This window comes from Bidens hawaiensis, unplaced genomic scaffold (assembly GCF_021521415.1).
Source record: "Bidens hawaiensis isolate Kalapana, Puna unplaced genomic scaffold, B.hawaiensis_p1.1 tig00032387_1, whole genome shotgun sequence".
Lineage (NCBI taxonomy): Eukaryota > Viridiplantae > Streptophyta > Magnoliopsida > Asterales > Asteraceae > Bidens > Bidens hawaiensis.
The window spans coordinates 182,413-188,314 of record NW_027495511.1 but is presented as its reverse complement, the minus strand read 5'-3'; positions in this window follow the sequence as shown (position 1 = coordinate 188,314).

Sequence of the window (5,902 nt, the reverse complement as noted above, 5' to 3'; positions counted from 1 at the left end):
GTTACTAGCAAGCTTTTAGAGTTAAGACTTTCGAGCATGCTTAGTGTTTTGTTTGAAGGTATAACTGTCTCTAGCAAGCTTTGTGTTTTAAGTGTATGCTTGATGTCTTCGAGTAAACTTTAAATTCTAGCACACTTAATGATTATTGTGGATATGTTTATTTGAAATTACAAGTGTTTTCGAGAAAACTTTGTTTTCCGAGCACACTTTATGTTTCGAGCACACATTGAAATTTTCAAGTTTTCTCTCAAACATACTTGGTAATTTCTTACTTTTACTTTTCGAGCACACTTTGTGTCTAGAATTCAACTCTAGCACACCTTGCTAAATGAACAATGTTTCGAGGACACTTTGTGTCTAGAACTCAACTCTAGCACACTTTTCTTATTGAACAATGTCTCGAGCACACCATGTGTTATAGTCTACTTGTATGATTATTTCCTGTTTAATTTTCGGGTAAGGTTTATGATAACTTGTGTTATGTAGTGTGAGCAAGGTTAATATTTAGGAATGTGAAAGATATTTCTTTAGGATTCTTAATTGATTCCTAGCAAGGTTGCCTACTTGTTGATTTATACTTGGTTATTAGTCTTGTGATTTATTTCTTGAGCAATCTTGTATTTCGAGTAAGCTTCCTTCATTTTACTTAATACTCATTTCTAATACATCAAAACGAGCAAGCTTTATGAAAGTGGAATATACCGAGCATACTTTGCAAAAATTGACTTTTTCGAGCAAGGTTTGCTAAACAACTTTATAAAGTTAGGTGTTTTTAGATGTCAATATTTTTAAATGGATAAGCTTGTTGTATGACGGCTATTAACTCACTAAACGACAAAAAACATTTAAAACCCACTTTCAAAAGGTATATAAGAGGGAGTTAGAGAAGTTTTTCAACATTATTTTCCCTCTCTCTCTCCTTCCACTGATTGCTCTCTGAAAAACCTAAACCGACTTATCGCATTCATCTAAATCCTAACCCTAATTTACCAGCCCTCATAATCTGACTCGGTAAGATTTAATTAAGTGTTTTCCACCACGATTAGGTGATAATGGGCTCTGATTATGTATGATTACTAAACCTCTGTTTTGTGTGTAGGTTATAAACTTGTCGAAGAACAGGTTCTTAATGGCATTTCTTTCATTCTTCAAATTTATAACTTGAAATTACTTAAAGTTGTGAACGTTAGGACTAATTTCTACTTTGAACGTGTTTGATTATGTTTTTCAGATATGGCGGATGAAGATCAACCGACCTATCCCTTTGAGCATAAGCACAATATGTGCGCTCTATTGCAAGTAACTCCCGATAATGAAGAAGTGGCTTCGATAATAAGATGGTTGCAATGGTCAAATATCCAATTTGCTTTAACAGAGAATCCAGTGATTTACATAAATCACTCGCTTGATTTTTTGGAGATCAGCGAGGCTGTATGACGATATGAATGGGAGAAGAATCGATGCCACTGTTGCGAACCAAGAAATTCGGGTAATTGAAGCTGTGATACGGAGGTGCTTACACTTGAATGATGATAATCCCAACCCGATTCATCTTACGACAGAACAACTACTCAAAGTGTTTGTTAAAACTATGGGTTATCAGGGAAATATACATGATAGGCTATTCCAGAAGGGAATGTTCCCAAATATTTACAAGTTTTTGATCCACCACACCATTCATGGATTTGCTCCAAGAAAGGGGTCATGGACTTTTATGAGTCGGGATCTTGCCAATGCCACTGTGGCAGTATTATTCAGTCAACCATTCAATTTCTCCAAGATGATATTTGAAGGAATGGTACAAAATCTAAAGAAGACAAACAAGAAGAAATTTTTGGCTTAACCCAGGTTCCTACAGATTATATTTAACCAAGAGTTGGAGGGATTACTATTGTTGGAACAACTCATGTATTGCAGAACCCGGATACCTTCAAAAGGATTGAAAATTTGGCTAGCACAAGCATATTCAATCCTAATGAAGTATATGAAGATTTACCATGGTTGATAGTTGATGACATTGAAATTCCTCACTTGCATGAATTATTGTCTGAGGAAGAACATGAGGAGGAGAGTGATGATGATGAAGGAGATGATGGGAATGATGATTCTGATGATGATAATGATGATGCTGATAATGCAGAAGGGGGTGATGCAAATTTTGATGATATTGTATAACCTCAGGGGGAGTCTTTGATTAGTCCAACACCGCCAAACACACCATTTAGCACTCCACCACAAACACTACCCTATCCACCATCACCAATTGATCAAACTTATCAAACCCCACCACAATCACCACCTTTCTCTCCACCACCAAATGACCAAACCACCCAATCCCCACCCACTCACACACCCATCTTAACCCTAAACTAGACTGAAACCTTAGACCAAACCCCACCTCAAACCACAACCCAAACCCCACCTCAAACCACAACCCAACCTATAACTGAACCAGCTACACATTCTGAACCCACCCATGAACCTTATATCCTAGAACCTCTATCTATACATCTACATACATTTACATCCCCACCCCAGACCCAAACCTCAAATCCTTTACCAGAACCATTTCACATGTCACCACCTACTACCCCTCCACATATTTCCAACCTTTACTAGAGAAATTTTGACTTAATAATTGAGGCTGTAAAGTTGAGAATTATGATGTTAACAATGAAATACTAAATGTTGTGAATAGAAATGATGATGAGGTGAGAGGAGAGGAGGATACAGAGGATAGAGTTGAAAAGATAAACATTGATGAAAATGTGGCTACCACTGATGTTGCCACTGACATGCAAACTGATGTGTTGACAGATGTATTAACTACTACTGAAGTACCAACTGATGTGATACATGATGATGATGCTGCTGCTGAGGAGCTAGTATTCACAGAACCTGAAACTGAATAAACAAGCTCCAAGAGGGTAGAGCATGGTGAAGAGTTGGATCAATTGGATAAAGACATTGATGATTTTCCCTCTGAAACTGAAAGTGATACGAAAAGAAGACTTGATAAGGGAAAAGCCATTATTGAAGAGGATGAGGAGGAAAATGAGCCTGAAAAGGAGAATGTTGAGGAAGAAGAGGAGGAAGATGAAAGTACTGCTGCTGCCAGGAGACTCAATCAAGTTGTGAGAGAAACATGGGAAAGGGAACAAATTGCCCAAACCCTATCAAAGGAGGAACTGGAAGAGCAGGAAACACTTTTTGAGCAAGCCAACATTTCCAAGGTTCTTAATGTAGAAGAGGCAGATGATCAAGTGGTGATAGAAACTTTGATCAATTTGAAGAAGGCTGAGGAAATTGACAATTCCCTAGCTATTGTTATAAGTATGTTTGCACAATCAACAAGCCAACCTCAAAAGGAACCTAAGAGGTAAACTGAAGAAACATTTGAAGAGATGATGGCAAAAGCTTCTAAGATACATGAGAATGTAAGCAGATTTGAGAAGTTTTATTCAAGAAAGAGGAAAGCTCATGATCAGGCTGAAGGAGCTGAATCAGTAAAGAAAGGGAAATGGGATGATAAGAACCAATGCTTTGTTGAGACCCCAGATGAGCAAGCATGTCCATTAAGGCTAGTTCCTTTACAAACTTTGAGGCTTGATGAAGTAGTTCAAGGAGTCCCTAATATTCCAGCCGCTGATATTCCAAATCCTAATGAACCCAAAATTGATGCTGCGAATGAGTCAACAGAGGAGGAGGATACAGCTGATGAGGATGATGATGATAATAATCAAGAAAAAGAGGATGAAAATGTTGATGTTGTGTCACCACAAGTAACAATTACTGAAAATCAAAGGGCAAACATTCAACAAAGCTTGATTAATGCTAAAAGGAAAAATCCTCTAGTAATCAAGCTGATGAGTCATGGAATTAGTTTTGAAAGTTTAGTTTCTTTGAATGATAATGAGCTGCAAAGAAAATTGGACAATGAAAGGGACATCATTAAGAAACATATGCAACAAAAGAACATAGATAGTCAATAATATAGAGAATATCTAAGACGGCATGGCTACTCTAAAAAAGATTTGACTCATTTCAAGTTTGAACAGCTTAGAGATGCATTACCATAAGACCAGAGAGGCTATTGCAAAAGATGTGAAAGAAAAATTTGCAAGGGAAGCTGAGCTGGCTGAAAGAATTGAATAGTTGAGAAAGAAATTTCCAGGTAAGTGTGGTTACTTGTTGGACAAAGGAATGCAACCTGAAATGGTTGAGAGCTTAAATAAAGCATCTTTTGAGTCACTCTACAACAAGCTTCAAAAGAAAGATCAATTGAAAAGAGTGCAACCTAAGCCTTCTACTGTACAATCAAGGGAAGAACAACAAGAACCCCCAGCAAAGAAGAGAAAGATAATGACTCTAAGAGAGAATTTAAAGGCTTAAAATTAAAAAGAAAAATCAAAAGAATCAAAATCTCAAGACACATCAATCCTAGTGGAAGTCAAAGATGAACCAGTAGATGAACCCACAGATCCATGGGAAAATGATGAGATGATCCAGGTTCTGAGAAATATAATGATAAATCAAAAGGGAATGAATGAGAATGTATTTGAAAACTTGGGTAAAGCACAACTCAAGGAACTCTTCTTCATGCAAAAGGCTGAATGGGAAAGAGTGTTGCGAGAGGGTGTAAACCCAAGGAGTTTTATTGGAGGTATATTTGTACCGGCTGGACAACTGCATGATGAAAGAATTTTGGAGATGATAGCAAGGTTGTTCAGAGAGGGTAATGAAAATTTGACTGAGTTAATCAATTTGCCTCCTGAGAGGATTGTAGCAATGTATAGTAAGACTTTTGGAGTTACAGGGCCTACAAAACCAATGAAGTCAATACCAACCAGGCCCTCTTCTTCAAGAATGCATGCCTCAACAAGCCGAGGAGAGTCAAGCAGAGCAGGAACTCAAAGAGAAACAAGACCACAATCTGATGTGGATCTACCCATGATTCTGTACTATGACTCGGTCTCTCAATCATTGAAAGTAGTTATGCGGAGCAGACAGTTGAGAGATATCATCTTTAAAGATGATTTTGCTGATTATACAAGGGAACAACTTGAAGCCATAGACAAACTTAATCTGTATGACTATCATGATACCAAAAAATTGGCCGGGAGACAACATAATGATTTGTCAAAACACTTGAAGAATGAAGCTGAAAAAGGGTTCCCATTGCTTGGTCAAAGAAAGAAGTGGAATCTGACACAGCATGAGAAGACCAGAAGAGCAACAAGAATGAGGAGATAAGGGATGCAGAATACACGTATCTTTCAAAAGTTAAGAACAAAAATCCCTTGTCTAACTTGAACACTTGTATCAGCATAAGGAGACGCATGATCAGACCCAACTACACTGTGCAGAAGAATGGAAGAATTGCTCAAGTGGACTACAACGACAGAGAAGGCGACTACATTCTTTGCAACACAGATGAATTAATATTGGGAATTATAAGAACTGATGATGACCTGACTCTGTTACATAGTGAAGATTTGAGAGATATTGTAGAATTGACAATACCATAGAGACATCGTCACTATCAAATCCTTTCAATTTTTCAGCAAAGAGCAGGAACGGTTAGGGTTGAAAGAAGACAAGCAACCTACAATGCACGAAGAATTTGCTTTGTAATGTCTACGGATAAATTTTTGAATATGTAATAGTTTGACTTTTGATATGTAAAATTTGATTTTGATTTGATATTTATTTTGACTAAGTGTATGTAACCTTAGAGATGTTTTGGGACAACTGAGGTGTTCCAATATAAGGGGAGATTGTTGAGTCAAATATTTGACCTAAAAAGAAGTATAAGGAAGATTGGAATCTTCTCAACCTCCTCAGAAATCGCTAAGTATTGAACCGAGCACATTTGGACATCCGAGCAGGGTTTTACTTGGCC